Consider the following 21979-nt stretch of genomic DNA (forward strand, 5'->3'; position numbering starts at 1 on the left):
TTCATCAACTATGGATTTCATCCTAAGGTTCCAGAATTCCAACCGCTTCCAGCAACTTCTGTTCCAGCAGTGGATGTCACCTTGCGTCAGTTTTCAAACAACTGGAAGAATGTCCGCACAGCCCTGCTTAAAGCCTCATTTAGGTACAAGAAGTTTGCCGATAGGAAGCGTAGAGCGGTTCCTGCTCTTAAGGTGGGTGATCGAGTATGGTTGTCCACGAAGAATTTGAGGTTGAGAGTTCCCAGCGTGAAATTTGCTCCTCGTTACATCGGTCCTTTTAAAATTGAACAAGTCATCAATCCTGTTGCTTACAGACTCCAGTTACCTTTCTTTTTGAAAATACCCAGGACATTCCATGTTTCCCTGTTGAAACCGCTGATCCTGAATCGGTTTCATTCTGCACTTCCTCCAACTCCTAAAGTTCAGACTCAACGGGGAATCAAGTATGAGGTGGCCAAGATTCTGGACTCACGTTTCCGTTACGGTCAGTTGCAGTATCTTATTGACTGGAAGGGCTATGGTCCTGAAGAACGCTCTTGGACCAATGCGTCTGATGTCCATGCTCCTGCCTTGGTCCGGAATTTCCACTCGAAGTTTCCTCTAAAGCCTAAGAAGTGTCCTGGGGCCACTCCTAAAGGGGGGGGTGCTGTCACGATCCGGGTATCTGGACGCCATTACCTGCCTTTCAGATGTCTCCTGAGGCTCGCTCAGCGTTCCAAGGCTGGATCTCATCTGTGTCCACATACTGCACATCCCTCCTGTCACGCTGAGATGCTGTCACAGCGGCGCCATGTTTGAATCCTGCATGGCGACTCCCGTTCTCCGTGGCCGCCGCTCCTGTGTTATAGGTGCAGGTTTTCAGTGTGGTGTTCCATGCCTGCCACGGCCTCTGTTGTCATCCACGAGTATCAGCATACATTTCTCAGTCTGGCGTCTCCTGTCCTCTGCGACCGACGCCGCCATTGCAGTTATGTTGCCACATGGTTTCCTAAACCAGTTTTCCCTCCAAGTTCTAACATGTGTGCAGCCATGTTGGATTCAATCACATGCTTCAGTTCCTCCAATCCACTGCCTCAGGAAATCTGCATAATTGCCCAGCCAATACCTGCATTGCTGCAGGTATAAGTATCCTGTGCCTGGGCCAGGAAATGGTCAGTGCTTTGTTTGTCATACCTTGTTCCAGTCTCTCTCCTGTGGTTGTGTTTCCAGGTTCCAGCTCCTGTCTCCAGCATCCACTAAGGAGACCCGCACCTGCCTACCATCCTGCGGTGCAGCCTGACTGCAGTCCTCCGTGGCTGATCCAGTTTCCAGCTTCCAGCTATTTCATCTGCTTCCAGCAGTATCCACTACCACCGGTAATCATCCTTCAACTTCTCTGTTTCCACGCTCCCTAGCATCTTATTATATTTACTCCGTGTTTCATCACCTGGCTGGTTCCACCCAGCATTCATTCAGTGACTTTATCATCTGGCTGATTCCATTCTGCATCCACTCCGTGTCTTACCACCTGGCTGGTTCTATCCAGCAATTACAACAGCTGATTCAAGTTACCAGCTTCATCTGTTCCATCTACTGGCATGTTCCTTGGATATCTTCACTACTACAGCCAGGGCTGGTAAGGTTATTCCATCTAAGGACTTTAACAACTGTTCTTAACCTACCAGTGTCCTGTGAAACCATTTCATGGTCAGAGTGCTCCAGGAATCATATTATTTATCATTGCCATTTTTATTATTTGCTGTCTGTTGTTACACTGAGTTTGTCAATAAACTTTTAATTTACTTTTACCTGGTTGTCATGGTCACAGCTTTGGGTTTCCTTTTAACACTTACATGTCCAGGGGTCTGATTAAACCTCCCCGGTTTAAGTTCCTCTCAGCCCCTACAACTGAGGCTTCCTCCTGTCAGCTAAAACCCTCAGTTGTGACAGTAAGCACTGACCATATGAATCCAGCCGGAGACCAGGATCAAGCGGCCAGGCCGATGCAAGAACTGGCACCCCGACTAGAACATCAGGAGGCTGCACAAGGCCACATCATCCGCTGTCTCCAGGATCTCTCTACGTGGCTGGACGGGATTCAAACGACCCTCCGTGGACCTGGCACGTCCATTGCGTCCACAACAGTGACACCAGCTGTAACCCCACCCACCTTATCCATTTCCATTCCACGTCTTCATCTCCCAACACCAGCAAAATTTGACGGATCTCCAAGGTTCTGCAGGGGATTTCTTAACCAATGCGAAATCCACTTTGAGCTTCAGCCTGGCAATTTCCCCAGTGACCGTACTAAAATTGCCTATATCATTTCCCTTCTCAGCGGCTCAGCCCTTGACTGGGCATCACCTTTATGGGAGAAGTCTGATCCCCTGCTGTCCTCCTATACGGACTTTGTGGCAACATTCAGGCGCATCTTCGACGAGCCAGGCCGGGTAACCTCTGCTTCATCTGAGATTCTCCGTTTACGCCAGGGAACACGTACTGTGGGACAGTATCTCATACAGTTCAAAATCCTGGCATCTGAACTGGCATGGAACGACGAGGCCCTGTATGCTGCATTCTGGCATGGCTTATCAGAACGCATCAAGGATGAGTTAGCTACCAGAGACTTGCCCTCTAAGTTGGATGAGCTAATTTCTCTTTGCACGAAGGTTGATCTACGTTTCAGAGAGAGAGAGCAACCGAGCGAGGAAAATCGTCTGCTCCAAAATCTTCTGCTCCTCCTCTTCGTCAACCGTCTCCATCCAAGGATGAGCCCATGCAAATTGGCTGTTCCCGTCTATCTCCCGCTGAGCGCCGAAGACGTCTCTCTGATTCTCTCTGTCTCTATTGTGCAGCTCCATCTCACATTATCAATGCCTGTCCCAAAGGTCCGGGAAACTCCAAATCCTAGCTCGCCAAGGAGAGGGCCGGCTAGGAGTAATGATCTCCTCTCCATCTCCTCATGATTGTAATCTCCCAGTCTCGCTCCAAATTGCTCAACGTTACAGGAACGTCATTGCCCTCCTTGATTCCGGAGCAGCTGGGAATTTCATAACCGAAGCTTATGTTAAACGGTGGTCCCTACCCACCGAGAGACTTCCTTCGTCCATCTCCTTAAATGCAGTAGATGGCAGCAAGATTTTTGACGCAGTTATTTCTCTAAGGACTCTACCAGTTCGTCTGAGAGTGGGAGTTCTTCATGCAGAATTTATTTCCTTCCTAGTGATTCCAAGAGCCACACATCCAGTGGTTTTGGGCCTTCCATGGCTCCGTCTCCACAATCCGTCAATTGACTGGACGACTACGCAAATACTAGCATGGGGTCCCTTCTGTGCAAAGACTTGTTTGTTCAAAGTGCTTCCTGTTTGTTCTTCTTTCCCCAGGTCGTCTGATGTTCCACCTCCTCCATATCAAGACTACACGGACGTGTTCAGTAAAGCTTCTGCTGATATCCTTCCTCCTCGTAGAGAATGGGACTACCCAATTGATCTCATTCCAGGGAAGGTTCCACCTCGAGGCCGAACTTACCCGTTGTCTCTGCCTGAGACGCACTCCATGGAGGAGTACATCAAAGAGAACCTGGTGAAAGGTTTTATCCGACCTTCTTCTTCTCCAGCTGGCACAGGCTTCTTCTTCGGTAAGAAGAAAGACGGTGGTCTGCGACCGTGCATCGATTACAGAGGTCTGAACGACATTACTGTCAAGAACCGGTATCCTTTACCTTTGATTACAGAGCTCTTCGATAGAGTCAGCGGAGCAACCATCTTTACAAAGTTGGATTTGAGGGGTGCCTACAATCTCATCCGGATCCGTGAGGGTGATGAGTGGAAGACCGCCTTTAACACCCGTGATGAACATTATGAGTACCTCGTCATGCCCTTCGGATTGAGCAGTGCTCGAGCTGTCTTCCAGCATTTCGTGAATGAGATCTTCAGTGACATCTTATACCGCCATGTCGTGGTTTATTTAGATGATATCCTCATCTTTGCCAATAATCTAGAGGAACATCGTTTCTGGGTAAAGGAGATTCTGTCCCGTCTCCGTGTCAATCATCTCTATTGCAAATTGGAGAAATGTGTCTTTGAAGTTAAATCCATTCCGTTTCTAGGTTACATTGTGTCCGGTTCCGGACTAGAGATGGATCCTGAGAAACTACAAGCAATCCAGATTTGGCCGATACCCTTAACCCTCAAAGGGGTCCAGAGGTTCTTAGGGTTCGCCAATTATTACAGAAAGTTCATACGAGACTTTTCCACCATTGTGGCGCCTATCACTGCATTAACCAAGAAGGGTGCTAACCCGTCCAAGTGGTCTGAAGAAGCTACGCAAGCTTTTCATCTTCTAAAAACAACGTTTCATCTCTGCACCAGTTCTGAAACAGCCCGACACCGACTCTTCTTTCATCTTAGAGGTGGATGCCTCCTCCGTTGGAGTAGGAGCGGTGTTATCTCAGAGGGCTAAAGATGGCCATCTACATCCTTGCAGTTTCTTCTCCCAGAAGTTCTCCCCAGCAGAGCGCAACTATGCCATTGATGACCAGGAGTTGCTAGCCATCAAGCTCGCTCTAGAGGAGTGGAGATATCTGTTGGAAGGAGCTTCTCATTCAATCACGATGCTTACCGACCACAAGAATCTTTTATACCTGAAAGGCGCACAATGTCTTAACCCTCGTCAGGCCAGATGGGCCCTTTTCTTTTCCAGGTTCGACTTTAAGCTCCAGTTCTGTCCGGGCTCTCAGAATCGCAAGGCCGATGCCCTTTCCCGCTCTTGGGAGCAAGAAAACGAGTCAGAGTCTTCAGACAAGCATCCTATTATTAATCCGTTGGCATTCTCCACGGTAGAGATGGACTCTACGCCACCACCAGGGAAAAGTTTTGTGAAGCCGGTGTTGAGGAAGAAGCTCATGCATTGGGCCCAGGCTTAACGTTTTGCCGGACATACAGGCATTCAGAAAACCCTCGAGTTTATCTCTAGGTCCTACTGGTGGCCAACTCTGAAGAAGGACGTCAAGGAGTTTATTGCCTCTTGCCCAAAGTGTGCCCAACACAAAGTCCCCCGCCAGTCGCCTGCGGGGCAACTGGTTCCATTATCTGTTCCCAGTCGACCGTGGACCCATTTGTCGATGGACTTTGTCACAGATCTGCCTATATGCAACAAGTTTAATACCATCTGGGTGGTAGTTGACCGGTTCACCAAGATGGCACATTTCATACCCCTTACCGGTCTTCCGTCAGCTTCCAAGTTAGCTCAAGTGTTTATCCAAGAGATCTTCCGACTTCACGGTCTCCCTGAAGAGATCATCTCCGATCGTGGAGTACAATTTGTAGCCAAATTTTGGCGAAGTTTGTGTCAAGCCCTCCAAGTCAAGTTAAAGTTTTCTACAGCTTACCATCCTCAGACCAATGGTCAAACCGAGAGGGTGAATCAGGACTTGGAGGCCTTCCTCCGCATTTACGTGTCTTCCTCCCAAGATGACTGGGTTCAACTCCTTACTTGGGCCGAGTTTAGCCACAACAATCAATACCATTCCTCATCCTCCTCAACACCATTCTTCATCAACTATGGATTTCATCCTAAGGTTCCAGAATTCCAACCGCTTCCAGCAACTTCTGTTCCAGCAGTGGATGTCACCTTGCGTCAGTTTTCAAACAACTGGAAGAATGTCCGCACAGCCCTGCTTAAAGCATCATTTAGGTACAAGAAGTTTGCCGATAGGAAGCGTAGAGCGGTTCCTGCTCTTAAGGTGGGTGATCGAGTATGGTTGTCCACGAAGAATTTGAGGTTGAGAGTTCCCAGCGTGAAATTTGCTCCTCGTTACATCGGTCCTTTTAAAATTGAACAAGTCATCAATCCTGTTGCTTACAGACTCCAGTTACCTTTCTTTTTGAAAATACCCAGGACATTCCATGTTTCCCTGTTGAAACCGCTGATCCTGAATCGGTTTCATTCTGCACTTCCTCCAACTCCTAAAGTTCAGACTCAACGGGGAATCAAGTATGAGGTGGCCAAGATTCTGGACTCACGTTTCCGTTACGGTCAGTTGCAGTATCTTATTGACTGGAAGGGCTATGGTCCTGAAGAACGCTCTTGGACCAATGCGTCTGATGTCCATGCTCCTGCCTTGGTCCGGAATTTCCACTCGAAGTTTCCTCTAAAGCCTAAGAAGTGTCCTGGGGCCACTCCTAAAGGGGGGGGGGTGCTGTCACGATCCGGGTATCTGGACGCCATTACCTGCCTTTCAGATGTCTCCTGAGGCTCGCTCAGCGTTCCAAGGCTGGATCTCATCTGTGTCCACATACTGCACATCCCTCCTGTCACGCTGAGATGCTGTCACAGCGGCGCCATGTTTGAATCCTGCATGGCGACTCCCGTTCTCCGTGGCCGCCGCTCCTGTGTTATAGGTGCAGGTTTTCAGTGTGGTGTTCCATGCCTGCCACGGCCTCCGTTGTCATCCACGAGTATCAGCATACATTTCTCAGTCTGGCGTCTCCTGTCCTCTGCGACCGGCGCCGCCATTGCAGTTATGTTGCCACATGGTTTCCTAAACCAGTTTTCCCTCCAAGTTCTAACGTGTGCAGCCATGTTGGATTCAATCACATGCTTCAGTTCCTCCAATCCACTGCCTCAGGAAATCTGCATAATTGCCCAGCCAATACCTGCATTGCTGCAGGTATAAGTATCCTGTGCCTGGGCCAGGAAATGGTCAGTGCTTTGTTTGTCATACCTTGTTCCAGTCTCTCTCCTGTGGTTGTGTTTCCAGGTTCCAGCTCCTGTCTCCAGCATCCACTAAGGAGACCCGCACCTGCCTACCATCCTGCGGTGCAGCCTGACTCTGCAGTCCTCCGTGGCTGATCCAGTTTCCAGCTTCCAGCTATTTCATCTGCTTCCAGCAGTATCCACTACCACCGGTAATCATCCTTCAACTCCTCTGTTTCCATGCTCCCTAGCATCTTATTATATTCACTCCGTGTTTCATCACCTGGCTGGTTCCACCCAGCATTCATTCAGTGACTTTATCATCTGGCTGATTCCATTCTGCATCCACTCCGTGTCTTACCACCTGGCTGGTTCTATCCAGCAATTACAACAGCTGATTCAAGTTACCAGCTTCATCTGTTCCATCTACTGGCATGTTCCTTGGATATCTTCACTACTACAGCCAGGCCTGGTAAGGTTATTCCATCTAAGGACTTTAACAACTGTTCTTAACCTACCAGTGTCCTGTGAAACCATTTCATGGTCAGAGTGCTCCAGGAATCATATTATTTATCATTGCCATTTTTATTATTTGCTGTCTGTTGTTACACAGAGTTTGTCAATAAACTTTTAATTTACTTTTACCTGGTTGTCATGGTCACAGCTTCGGGTTTCCTTTTAACACTTACATGTCCAGGGGTCTGATTAAACCTCCCCGGTTTAAGTTCCTCTCAGCCCCTACAACTGACGCTTCCTCCTGTCAGCTAAAACCCTCAGTTGTGACAGTAAGCACTGACCATATGAATCCAGCCGGAGACCAGGATCAAGCGGCCAGGCCGATGCAAGAACTGGCAGCCCGACTAGAACATCAGGAGGCTGCACAAGGCCACATCATCCGCTGTCTCCAGGATATCTCTACGTGGCTGGACGGGATTCAAACGACCCTCCGTGGACCTGGCACGTCCGGTGCGTCCACGACAGTGACACCAGCTGTAACCCCACCCACCTTATCCATTTCCATTCCACGTCTTCATCTCCCAACACCAGCAAAATTTGACGGATCTCCAAGGTTCTGCAGGGGATTTCTTAACCAATGCGAAATCCACTTTGAGCTTCAGCCTGGCAATTTCCCCAGTGACCGTACTAAAATTGCCTATATCATTTCCCTTCTCAGCGGCTCAGCCCTTGACTGGGCATCACCTTTATGGGAGAAGTCTGATCCCCTGCTGTCCTCCTATAAGGACTTTGTGGCAACATTCAGGCGCATCTTCGACGAGCCAGGCCGGGTAACCTCTGCTTCATCTGAGATTCTCCGTTTACGCCAGGGAACACGTACTGTGGGACAGTATCTCATACAGTTCAAAATCCTGGCATCTGAACTGGCATGGAACGACGAGGCCCTGTATGCTGCATTCTGGCATGGCTTATCAGAACGCATCAAGGATGAGTTAGCTACCAGAGACTTGCCCTCTAAGTTGGATGAGCTAATTTCTCTTTGCACGAAGGTTGATCTACGTTTCAGAGAGAGAGAGCAACCGAGCGAGGAAAATCGTCTGCTCCAAAATCTTCTGCTCCTCCTCTTCGTCAACCGTCTCCATCCAAGGATGAGCCCATGCAAATTGGCCGTTCCCGTCTATCTCCCGCTGAGCGCCGAAGACGTCTCTCTGATTCTCTCTGTCTCTATTGTGCAGCTCCATCTCACATTATCAATGCCTGTCCCAAAGGTCCGGGAAACTCCAAATCCTAGCTCGCCAAGGAGAGGGCCGGCTAGGAGTAATGATCTCCTCTCCATCTCCTCATGATTGTAATCTCCCAGTCTCGCTCCAAATTGCTCAACGTTACAGGAACATCATTGCCCTCCTTGATTCCGGAGCAGCTGGGAATTTCATAACCGAAGCTTATGTTAAACGGTGGTCCCTACCCACCGAGAGACTTCCTTCGTCCATCTCCTTAAATGCAGTAGATGGCAGCAAGATTTTTGACGCAGTTATTTCTCTAAGGACTCTACCAGTTCGTCTGAGAGTGGGAGTTCTTCATGCAGAATTTATTTCCTTCCTAGTGATTCCAAGAGCCACACATCCAGTGGTTTTGGGCCTTCCATGGCTCCATCTCCACAATCCGTCAATTGACTGGACGACTACGCAAATACTAGCATGGGGTCCCTTCTGTGCAAAGACTTGTTTGTTCAAAGTGCTTCCTGTTTGTTCTTCTTTCCCCAGGTCGTCTGATGTTCCACCTCCTCCATATCAAGACTACACGGACGTGTTCAGTAAAGCTTCTGCTGATATCCTTCCTCCTCGTAGAGAATGGGACTACCCAATTGATCTAATTCCAGGGAAGGTTCCACCTCGAGGCCGAACTTACCCGTTGTCTCTGCCTGAGACGCACTCCATGGAGGAGTACATCAAAGAGAACCTGGTGAAAGGTTTTATCCGACCTTCTTCTTCTCCAGCTGGCGCAGGCTTCTTCTTCGGTAAGAAGAAAGACGGTGGTCTGCGACCGTGCATCGATTACAGAGGTCTGAACGACATTACTGTCAAGAACCGGTATCCTTTACCTTTGATTACAGAGCTCTTCGATAGAGTCAGCGGAGCAACCATCTTTACAAAGTTGGATTTGAGGGGTGCCTACAATCTCATCCGGATCCGTGAGGGTGATGAGTGGAAGACCGCCTTTAACACCCGTGATGAACATTATGAGTACCTCGTCATGCCCTTCGGATTGAGCAGTGCTCGAGCTGTCTTCCAGCATTTCGTGAATGAGATCTTCAGTGACATCTTATACCGCCATGTCGTGGTTTATTTAGATGATATCCTCATCTTTGCCAATAATCTAGAGGAACATCGTTTCTGGGTAAAGGAGGTTCTGTCCCGTCTCCGTGTCAATCATCTCTATTGCAAATTGGAGAAATGTGTCTTTGAAGTTAAATCCATTCCGTTTCTAGGTTACATTGTGTCCGGTTCCGGACTAGAGATGGATCCTGAGAAACTACAAGCAATCCAGAATTGGCCGATACCCTTAACCCTCAAATGGGTCCAGAGGTTCTTAGGGTTCGCCAATTATTACAGAAAGTTCATACGAGACTTTTCCACCATTGTGGCGCCTATCACTGCATTAACCAAGAAGGGTGCTAACCCGTCCAAGTGGTCTGAAGAAGCTACGCAAGCTTTTCATCTTCTAAAAACAACGTTTCATCTCTGCACCAGTTCTGAAACAGCCCGACACCGACTCTTCTTTCATCTTAGAGGTGGATGCCTCCTCCGTTGGAGTAGGAGCGGTGTTATCTCAGAGGGCTAAAGATGGCCATCTACATCCTTGCAGTTTCTTCTCCCAGAAGTTCTCCCCAGCAGAGCGCAACTATGCCATTGACGACCAGGAGTTGCTAGCCATCAAGCTCGCTCTAGAGGAGTGGAGATATCTGTTGGAAGGAACTTCTCATTCAATCACGATACTTACCGACCACAAGAATCTTTTATACCTGAAAGGCGCACAATGTCTTAACCCTCGTCAGGCCAGATGGGCCCTTTTCTTTTCCAGGTTCGACTTTAAGCTCCAGTTCTGTCCGGGCTCTCAGAATCGCAAGGCCGATGCCCTTTCTCGCTCTTGGGAGCAAGAAAACGAGTCAGAGTCTTCAGACAAGCATCCTATTATTAATCCGTTGGCATTCTCCACGGTAGAGATGGACTCTACGCCACCACCAGGGAAAAGTTTTGTGAAGCCGGTGTTGAGGAAGAAGCTCATGCATTGGGCCCAGGCTTAACGTTTTGCCGGGCATACAGGCATTCAGAAAACCCTCGAGTTTATCTCTAGGTCCTACTGGTGGCCAACTCTGAAGAAGGACGTCAAGGAGTTTATTGCCTCTTGCCCAAAGTGTGCCCAACACAAAGTCCCCCGCCAGTCGCCTGCGGGGCAACTGGTTCCATTATCTGTTCCCAGTCGACCGTGGACCCATTTGTCGATGGACTTTGTCACAGATCTGCCTATATGCAACAAGTTTAATACCATCTGGGTGGTAGTTGACCGGTTCACCAAGATGGCACATTTCATACCCCTTACCGGTCTTCCGTCAGCTTCCAAGTTGGCTCAAGTGTTTATCCAAGAGATCTTCCGACTTCACGGTCTCCCTGAAGAGATCATCTCCGATCGTGGAGTACAATTTGTAGCCAAATTTTGGCGAAGTTTGTGTCAAGCCCTCCAAGTCAAGTTAAAGTTTTCTACAGCTTACCATCCTCAGACCAATGGTCAAACCGAGAGGGTGAATCAGGACTTGGAGACCTTCCTCCGCATTTACGTGTCTTCCTCCCAAGATGACTGGGTTCAACTCCTTACTTGGGCCGAGTTTAGCCACAACAATCAATAATATTCCTCATCCTCCTCAACACCATTCTTCATCAACTATGGATTTCATCCTAAGGTTCCAGAATTCCAACCGCTTCCAGCAACTTCTGTTCCAGCAGTGGATGTCACCTTGCGTCAGTTTTCAAACAACTGGAAGAATGTCCGCACAGCCCTGCTTAAAGCCTCATTTAGGTACAAGAAGTTTGCCGATAGGAAGCGTAGAGCGGTTCCTGCTCTTAAGGTGGGTGATCGAGTATGGTTGTCCACGAAGAATTTGAGGTTGAGAGTTCCCAGCGTGAAATTTGCTCCTCGTTACATCGGTCCTTTTAAAATTGAACAAGTCATCAATCCTGTTGCTTACAGACTCCAGTTACCTTTCTTTTTGAAAATACCCAGGACATTCCATGTTTCCCTGTTGAAACCGCTGATCCTGAATCGGTTTCATTCTGCACTTCCTCCAACTCCTAAAGTTCAGACTCAACGGGGAATCAAGTATGAGGTTGCCAAGATTCTGGACTCACGTTTCCGTTACGGTCAGTTGCAGTATCTTATTGACTGGAAGGGCTATGGTCCTGAAGAACGCTCTTGGACCAATGCGTCTGATGTCCATGCTCCTGCCTTGGTCCGGAATTTCCACTCGAAGTTTCCTCTAAAGCCTAAGAAGTGTCCTGGGGCCACTCCAAAAGGGGGGGGGGGTGCTGTCACGATCCGGGTACATGGACGCCATTACCTGCCTTTCAGATGTCTCCTGAGGCTCGCTCAGCGTTCCAAGGCTGGATCTCACCTGTGTCCACATACTGCACATCCCTCCTGTCACGCTGAGATGCTGTCACAGCGGCGCCATGTTTGAATCCTGCATGGCGACTCCCGTTCTCCGTGGCCGCCGCTCCTGTGTTATAGGTGCAGGTTTTCAGTGTGGTGTTCCATGCCTGCCGCGGCCTCCGTTGTCATCCACGAGTATCAGCATACATTTCTCAGTCTGGCGTCTCCTGTCCTCTGCGACCGGCGCCGCCATTGCAGTTATGTTGCCACATGGTTTCCTAAACCAGTTTTCCCTCCAAGTTCTAACATGTGTGCAGCCATGTTGGATTCAATCACATGCTTCAGTTCCTCCAATCCACTGCCTCTGGAAATCTGCATAATTGCCCAGCCAATACCTGCATTGCTGCAGGTATAAGTATCCTGTGCCTGGGCCAGGAAATGGTCAGTGCTTTGTTTGTCATACCTTGTTCCAGTCTCTCTCCTGTGGTTGTGTTTCCAGGTTCCAGCTCCTGTCTCCAGCATCCACTAAGGAGACCCGCACCTGCCTACCATCCTGCGGTGCAGCCTGACTCTGCAATCCTCCGTGGCTGATCCAGTTTCCAGCTTCCAGCTATTTCATCTGCTTCCAGCAGTATCCACTACCACCGGTAATCATCCTTCAACTCCTCTGTTTCCATGCTCCCTAGCATCTTATTATATTCACTCCGTGTTTCATCACCTGGCTGGTTCCACCCAGCATTCATTCAGTGACTTTATCATCTGGCTGATTCCATTCTGCATCCACTCCGTGTCTTACCACCTGGCTGGTTCTATCCAGCAATTACAACAGCTGATTCAAGTTACCAGCTTCATCTGTTCCATCTACTGGCATGTTCCTTGGATATCTTCACTACTACAGCCAGGCCTGGTAAGGTTATTCCATCTAAGGACTTTAACAACTGTTCTTAACCTACCAGTGTCCTGTGAAACCATTTCATGGTCAGAGTGCTCCAGGAATCATATTATTTATCATTGCCATTTTTATTATTTGCTGTCTGTTGTTACACAGAGTTTGTCAATAAACTTTTAATTTACTTTTACCTGGTTGTCATGGTCACAGCTTCGGGTTTCCTTTTAACACTTACATGTCCAGGGGTCTGATTAAACCTCCCCGGTTTAAGTTCCTCTCAGCCCCTACAACTGAGGCTTCCTCCTGTCAGCTAAAACCCTCAGTTGTGACAACATATTTCCAATCTCTCATCTCTTATCATGCCAACAACCCCAAGTGACTTTTTAATACATTTAAATCACTTCTTTACCCTCCCTCACCTCCCCCACTAGCTACTATCTGTACACAAGAACTTGCTTCCTACTTCAAGGATAAGATTGATAAAATCCGAGACGAAATGGTATGCTCTAACTCAGCCAGTGACCTGCTCAAATCCCAACCTGAGCCCTCTGGCACTTTCTCTTCATTTGATCCCACAAGTGAAGATGAAGTATCAACACTCTTTTCATCCTCCTACTCCACTACCTCTCCTCTTGATCCTATACCCTCACAGGTCAGTAAAACTTTGTCTCCTGTGCTTATCCCAACCTTAACTAAAATCTGTAATCTCTCTCTCTCTACTGATATCTTTCCCTTTCTGTTTAAACATGTAGTCATTACTCCCATTCTAAAAAAACACAACTCTGACCCAAACACACTCTCTAACTACCGTCCCATTTCTCAGCTACCCAGTCCCTCCAAGCTACTTGAGAGGCTTGCCTACACTCGCCTTACACACTTTCTTAACTCGCAAAACTTATTGGACCCACTTCAGTCAGGCTTTCGTGCCCAACACTCCACAGAGACGGCACTGACCAAAGTAGTGAATGATCTAGTCACTGCTAGATCAAAAGGCCATTACACACTACTTATTCTTCTAGATCTCTCTGCTGCTTTTGACACTGTTGACCACTCTCTTCTCATACAAACACTACAATCCCTAGGTCTTCAGGACACAGCCCTTTCTTGGTTCTCATCCTACCTATCTAATCGCTCTTTCAGTGTTCACTTCTCTGATTCTACCTCCTCTTCTCTACCTCTATCAGTTGGAGTACCGCAAGGCTCAGTCTTAGGTCCTCTGCTTTTCTCAATCTATACCTCCTCTCTTGGTAAACTAATCAGCTCCTTTGGATTTCAGTATCATTTGTACGCTGATGCCTGTCTGCCATTTCATCTTGGATGTCATCTCGCCACCTCAAACTCAACATTTCCAAAACCGAATTAATTATTTTCCCACCAGCTAAGAGTAGTTACCAACCTGATATCTCTATAACTGTTGACAATGCAACTATCCACCCCACAAGCTCGTTGCCTAGGTGTCACCCTTGACTCTGAACTGTCCTTTGTTCCACACATTCAATCTGTCTCTAAATCATGTTACATGCACCTTAAAAACATATCCAAAATACGCCCTTATCTTACACAAGACACTGCAAAAACTCTAATCCATGCACTCATCATCTACCGCATTGATTATTGTAATAGTCTCATTACTGGTCTTCCCAAACATAGGCTATCACCACTTCAATCCATTTTAAATGCAGCTGCGAGGCTAATCTTCCTCGCCAGACGTTCTTCATCTGCTGATCCGCTCTGTCAGTCCCTCCATTGGTTACCGGTTTTCTACCGTGTCAAATATAAAATACTTTTATTTACATACAAGGCTATTAACCAAACTGCACCATCATACATCTCCTCACTCATCTCAAAATATCTCCCTACCAGACCTCTCCGCTCTGCACAAGATCTGCGTCTCTCATCCACATGTATTACCTGTTCCTACTCAAAATTACAGGACTTTACCCGGGCTTCACCCACTCTGTGGAATGCACTCCCACGCACAATAAGACTCTCCTTTAGTCTCCAAACCTTTAAACGTTCTCTGAAAACTCACCTCTTCAGACAAGCCTACCAAATTTCAGACCCACACACATAACCTTAACAGCTTCCCTATCAAGTTACATCCCCTCTGTACAGTCCACATAAACTCACATTTTGTCTTCCAACATTGCTGGGTGATCATATCATATACAACCCATTAAGAACCTAGCAACCTGGGGAACCATTATGTAACAGGTAGCATCTATCCTTGTGTATCAATGCCTATTTCCCTATAGATTGTAAGCTTGCGAGCAGGGCCTTCCTACCTCTGTCTGTCTGTCTGTCTTTGCCCAGTTATGTTCTATAATTGTTGTTCTAATAATTGTAAAGCACAACGGAATATGCTGCGCTATATAAGAAACTGCTAATAAATAAATAAATAAATAGATATTAAGCTCCACTGGGGCAGGGGCTGATGTGAATGGACAAATATTCTGTGTAAAGAGCTGCAGAATATGTGTGCACTATATAAATAACTAGTAACTTTATAAATAACTGGTAATAAATAATAAATAAAAAAATAGGCATGTCAGACAGTTCGTTTCAATACTTGCAGGAAAAAAATGGCAATTTGGAGGCCCTTGCACAAACTGGCTTTGTTTTACTTAAGTTGCCCACCCTCTGGTGTGCACTCAAAGAGTTTTTAGTGCAGCCGGGAACCTTGTCAGCGATCCGCGTAGAGGAGGTTACTTCCCCAAAATGTGGAAAAGATGATGTTCATCAAAATGAATTACAAATTCTACGAGGAAGACCTTTACCAGCAATTACCTCCACAAAGTACAGAGGGACCTGTGATGGTGGATTCCAGTGGGGATGAATTAATAGTCTGTGAAGACAAGGATGTACAGACTGATGGCGGTAAGGAATCGGAGGATGAGGGACAACATCTTGCTTCTGTAGGGCCAGTTTGTGCAGGGAGAGATCAATTTCTTTTTTTTGTGGGGGTCCAAACAAACCAATCATTTCAGCCACAGGTGTTGCAGTTCCTGTTGCTGAAATGATTGGTTTGTTAAAGTTTGCATGTCCTGTTTATACAACATAACGGTGAGTGGGAGTGTCCAAGGACAATTCCATCTTGCACCTCTTATCTTTGCATTATGTGCTCTTTGGAGCATTTTATGGGCATGGTTGTAAAATTTCCATCCTGTCTGCAACGGCAGCGCCACTCCTAGATGTGCCACGTGTTTGTGCCACCCACTTGTGTCGCTTAGCTCAGTCATCCAGCGACCTTGATGCAACCTTTTGGCATAAAACAATATTGTGAGGTGTGACGTGTTCAGAATAGACTGGAAATGAGTGGAAATTAATGTTATTGAGGTTAATAATATTGTAGGAACAAAAACACCTCCAAATTCTGTTATTTTACCTGTTTTGATGATTTAAAAAAAAAAACTCAAGATCCAAAACCAAAACTCGCAAGGGTGGTTTTGGGAAAACCAATCCAGCTCCAAACGACAAAGGAGATCCAGATCCAAAACCAAAAAACATGAAACCCCAAAAATGGCCCGGTGGACACCCCTTTTGGCAGTTTTGGCTGGTCTGTGACTTTATGTAAATGTATCTGCAAAGTACTTCCCTGGTGTACAGCCATGCGTATGAATGTACAATTACCATACCTACCTACTGTCCTGATTTTAGCGGGACAGTCCCATTTTTTGGGAACTGTCCTGCTGTCTCATCTGCATGCTACAGTGTCCTGCGGTTTGGGGGCAAATGCGAGGCTACTGCATGTGCACAGCATCTATTTACTGGAGACAGAGGGAGAGGAGGCATGCCAGCAGTTCGCATTGCACTGTACATGCCCCCTTAGTGACTACAACAGGGCATGGCTCGGAATCGCGGGTACTCCTGCTAAACCAAACACCCTTTCCTATAGGGCACACCCCCTTTTTGAGTTCGAGCGGGCAAAGGTCCCAGATCCCATTTCATCAAAGTTAGGAGGTATGTGATTACTGAGACACCCACTATGAGCATCGGTAGTCTACACATCAATATGCCCTTCAGAAGCAGCAAAAAAATACAAGGAGCAAACTATTACACACAGACATAAATAATCATGTTTACATGCATGGCACAAATGCATGTAGTTACATGCATGTAGTTACAATTCAACAGCCAAAGGCTAACTTTCATCATTATCTACCCGAACAGTAGCTCTTGCTAATCCATGGTATACAGATGATTCCCCCCTCCACGTATCTCTGCAATCTAACAAAGTTGGAGCTATTACCTTCACTACCCTTGCATCTTCTATGCAGGATCAGGTTGATTTGTGTCAATAGCCCTCAGCCTGGGAACCAAAGCCCCAGCTCCCAAGCCCTACATCCCCTGCTCAGCTTTACTCTCCCCTCAGTAGGCCAGAGCCTGCTTTTCAACTACCCTAGTCACAGGGGCTCAGACTCGGAAGTCCATGCACATACCATGCTCCACCAATATGCTGTATATAATATATATACAACCACAAACAGTATCCTAGTGTGCTAGTGTAAACAATACTGTAGATTCAGTTCAGGAATGTAGTGATAGATGAATTTGCCTCAATGGACCAATCCAAAGTTCAATGTACCAAGGGTCTTTGTTTGATGGGTCAGTATGGCTCACCCTAGGATAAACCCACTCACCAAAATTATATTACCCAAGAAAAGAATAATGGTCAGACACTGATTTTTTTTTACAATGTTTTTCCTTTTTTTTTTTAAAAAGAATAATAAAATGACGTAAAAATTTGTTTCCGCACCAAAAGATCCATATACTAGTCAATGTACAGAAGTTGAAATATACAGTATACCTCCCTCATCTTAACAAAGGTGTGAGCTCAGGGTGGAAATCACAAATACAGAGACATGATGAATGAAGATTGTTGAACCCTATGCATTTTGTCTCAATTACTTCATCAGGGGTATAAAACTATTTGGCTCTGATTCAAGTATGTGGGAATGCCCATTCCTCCAATCAGTCTTGAAGACTATGGCCAAATCAATTTAAATAGAGACACAAATTCCAATGAGTAGGAGTTTACGATGGTATTAGAAGCTGGCATCCAGAAATGCCCTAAGTTAACAAAAAACTTTTTTACTGGTAACCAATACATGCACTAAATAGTGGAATGGAGTCACAATAATTTTGTTGAAGCTCCAAATAAGCACATGTGTGAATAGCCCTATTCAGAATGGTGACCCATGCACATGTTCTTATTTGGAGCAAATTGGTAATAACCTCTCCGAAGTGTCCATAGTCTCTGTGCTGCCAGCTAGAAAGGAGGGGGCACAGATGGAAACTGTACATGGACCCCCTCATCTCTTAATATGCCCATGCCTAGGACTGATGTGTAGCCATGTCCTGGGGCAATGACGACCAGTTAATTGAGGACTAAGGGTTATGCCAACCTGATGAGGACTAAGGGTTATGCCAACCTGGATGGTAGCGTTCCTGACAGATAGGACACAGGTGGTGAAAGTAGAGGAATTCACCTCTCAAGCACGGAACATCAGCACAGGGACCCCCCAGGGCTGTGTCCTCTCACCCCTGCTCTTCTCCCTGTACACAGATGACTGCACCTCAGAGGTGCAATCAGTAAAGATCATCAAATTTGCAGACACCGCCGTCATTGGCCTCATCAAGGATTGGTAAGAATCGGCCTATAGGCAGGAAGAGGACTGGTTGGCCCAGTGTTGCAGCCACAACAACCTTGAGCTCAACCGCCCTAAAAACTGTCGAGATGGTAGTGGACTTCGGGAAGAAGTTGGCTAGTGCACCTCCGCTAATGATTGATGTCAGTATGGTGTCACTAGAGGACTCCTTCAAGTTCCTGGGGACCACAATAACTCAGGACCTTAAATGGGGGCCCAACGCGGATACCACTTTCAGGAAAGCGCAGCAAAGGTTGTTCTTCCTCAGGCAACTAAGGAAGTTCAACATCCCACAAAAGCTTCTGCTCCTCTTGTATGCCACATTTGTGGAGTCCATACTGTGCTCCTCGATACTGGTATGGTATGGCTCCACCAGCGAGAGGGACAGATGCAGTCTCCAAAAGGTGGTCAGAACCACAGAGCTTCCCTCAGTCCAGGACCTATACCTGTTCAAAACTAAAACACGAGCAACGGAAATAGTAAAGGACCAGCTACACTCTGGCAACAGCATGTTTAAATAGCTTCCATCAGGCAGGCGTTATAGGGCGGTCCCCATCAGGTCCACCAGAAGCCTCAAAAATTTCTTTCCCCAAGCGATCCACTTGCTGAACTCCTGAACATTGACTGACTAAACGTATATGTAACTCACTTGTGTCCCTTTGGTATACCTATCTGTATGACTGTGCTACCCCCCACCTGCTTATTTGTTACCTACTTGGCTATTGTATAGCAAACTGAAGACAAATTCCTAGTATACGCAAGTATACCTGGCCAATAAAGCTGATTCTGATTCTGAGTAAGCATCTTTCAGACTGTAATACTGTGCCATCTGGTTCTTAATCAACTGGATGCTTTGGATGATACTTAAGAGCATATTGTGGGTTGCTTTGCTGGTGCTTTCTATTTTCTTCAGGAGATGCACTGATGGTGATTGTACAGGACCAGCAGAGGAAGTTGGTGTCTCTGACAACTCTTCCTTCTACTCCTATTCAGACTCCTCTGGGTGTTCCTGCAGTAGAAGCTTATTTTGTAAATTTAGCATTTTTTTATGAATAGGTAGTCCTTGACATAAATTATATAGATTATTCAACTACATTTTTAAAAACAATGTACTATACTATTACTAGTAGAATATTTTTTACAATAGTTTTTATTTTGTCTACCATGGATCTAAATGAAACAACATTTATAGGAACTGATTATACCAGTTTGTTTAGTGGGGTAAATGAATGAAGGATTGTTAATGTGGAGACTAATAGAATTATTGAATGATAAACACATTATTATTTAATATGTAGAGAGGTGCGACGGGCACTTTTCGTGTTTTGTGTTTTGGTTTTGGTTCTGGTTCCATGCTCGTGTTTTGGATCTGGATTGGTTTTGCCAAAACCACCCTTTTGTGTTTTGGTTTAGTATCTGGATGATTATTGAAAAAACAACATAAAAACATCTAAAATCACAGAATTTGGGGGAAATTTTGATCCTATGGTATTATTAACCTCAATAACATTCACTTACACTCATTTCCAGTCTATTCTGAAAACCTCATACCTCACAATATTGTTTTTAGGCCAAAAGGTTGCACCGAGGTGGCTGTATGACTAAGCTAAGCAACACAAGTGTGCGGCACAAACACCTGCCCATCTAGGAGGGGCACTGCAGTAGCAGACAGGATGGCACTTAAAAAAAAAATAGTCCCCAAACAGCACATCATGCAAAGAAGAAAAAGAGGTGCAATGAGGTAGCTGTATGACTAAGCTAAGTGATACAACTGTACGGCACAAACACCTGGCCCATCTAGGTGTGGCACTGCAGTGGCAGACAGGATAGCACTTTAAAAAAAATAGTACCCAAACAGCACATCATGCAAAGAAGTAAAAGAGGTGCAATAAGGTAGCTGTATGACTAAGCTAAGCGACACAAGTGTGCGGCACAAACACCTGGCCCATCTAGGGTTGGCACTGCAGTCCCACTGCACTAATGGCGGATGCCGGATGCACATCTAACACCAACATAGCTGTCAAGGCCACAGTTATCTGCTTTGCAACAGGATGACTGCTGTCATATTTCATCTTCCTCGCAAAGGAATGTTGAACAGTGATTTGCCTAGTTGAAGTAGTACAAGTGGGCTTCCGAATTCCCCTCTGGGATGACGATTGTCTCCCAGCAGGAACAATAGCAGCGGCAGCAGCAGCAGCAGTAGGAGAAAGTGGTTCTTGATCTTTTCCTATTTTATCCTCCAAATTTTTGTTCTCCATCATTTTTCTGGAGTTATATAACAAAATGCAGCAAAGGAGAGCATACCTCTACACCACAAAGGGCAAACCCTGTAAAAATTATTTGGATTAAGTATTAATAACCCCTTTATTTGGAGGAAGTGATATACAGCACATGACAGCACCACTGGATGTATATGGCAGCACCACTGGACTAGATTTATATGACAGTACCACTGGTTTTATATGGCAGTACCACTGGACATATACGGCAGTATCACTGGACTGAATTTATACGGCAGTACCACTGGAATTATATGGCAGTATAACTGGAATTATACAGCAGTACCACTGGACTTATACGGCAGTACCACTGGACTTATACGCCAGTACCACTGGACTTATATGGCAGTACACTGGACTTATACGCCAGTACCACTGGAATTATATGGCAGTATCAGTGGACTTATACAGCAGCACAGGTACCCCACCACTGGACTGATGCAGGACAACACAGCACCACTGCAATGGACTGGACTTATACAGCAGCACTGGACATATGGCAGCAGAGGACACCACCATGTGACTGGACTGATGCAGCACAAGACACCACCACTGGACTGATGCAACACAACACAGCACCACTTGACTGGACTTATACAGCAGCACTGGACATATGGCAGCAGAGGACACCACCACTGTGACTGGACCGATGCAGCACAAGACACTACTACTGTACTGATGCAAGACAACACAGCACCACTGCACTGGACTTATACACAGCTACATTGGACATATGGCAGCAGAGGACACCACCTCTGTGACTGGACTGATGCAGGATATGACACTACACTGGACTGAGCAGCACAAGACAGCACTGGAATCACCACCCCACTTTCCCTCCCGCACAGACACTGAGGAGACACGTCCTCTCGCTACACTTTCCAATTCCAGAGTGAAAATGGCAGAGACACGCGGCTCTTTATATGGAGTCCAAAACCCGCGAGAATTCGACAGTGGGATGATGACATTTCACCTCACTCTGGTTTCCGAGTCAGGCAGGAAAACCTGAGCCGGACTCGGATCTGGGCTCGGGTAGTGAAGTTCGGAGGGAGGTCAGTTCTCAGGGAACCGAACCCGCTAACCTCTAAAAATATGACAATTATTTTGAAGTTGTACTTAAAAACAATGACTTTACAATGTACAAATGCATGTTACTGTTGCAGAATTAATGATAATGGTATTTTTCTGTCTCTCGTTTGAGAGAAAGAGGGAAGAGTGAGAGAGAGAGAGAGAGAGAGAGAGAGAAAGAGAGAGAGAGAAGTTGAGAAAAGAACATAGAGGGGTAGAGATGTAAAATCAGGAGATAGAGGGGTAGAGATCTAAAATCACTTTTTTATCTTTGCTATTTCTGTTATGTGAACTTTTTTTATTTTAAAGTGTACTTACAT

This window comes from Pseudophryne corroboree, chromosome 1, assembly GCF_028390025.1.
Source record: "Pseudophryne corroboree isolate aPseCor3 chromosome 1, aPseCor3.hap2, whole genome shotgun sequence".
Lineage (NCBI taxonomy): Eukaryota > Metazoa > Chordata > Amphibia > Anura > Myobatrachidae > Pseudophryne > Pseudophryne corroboree.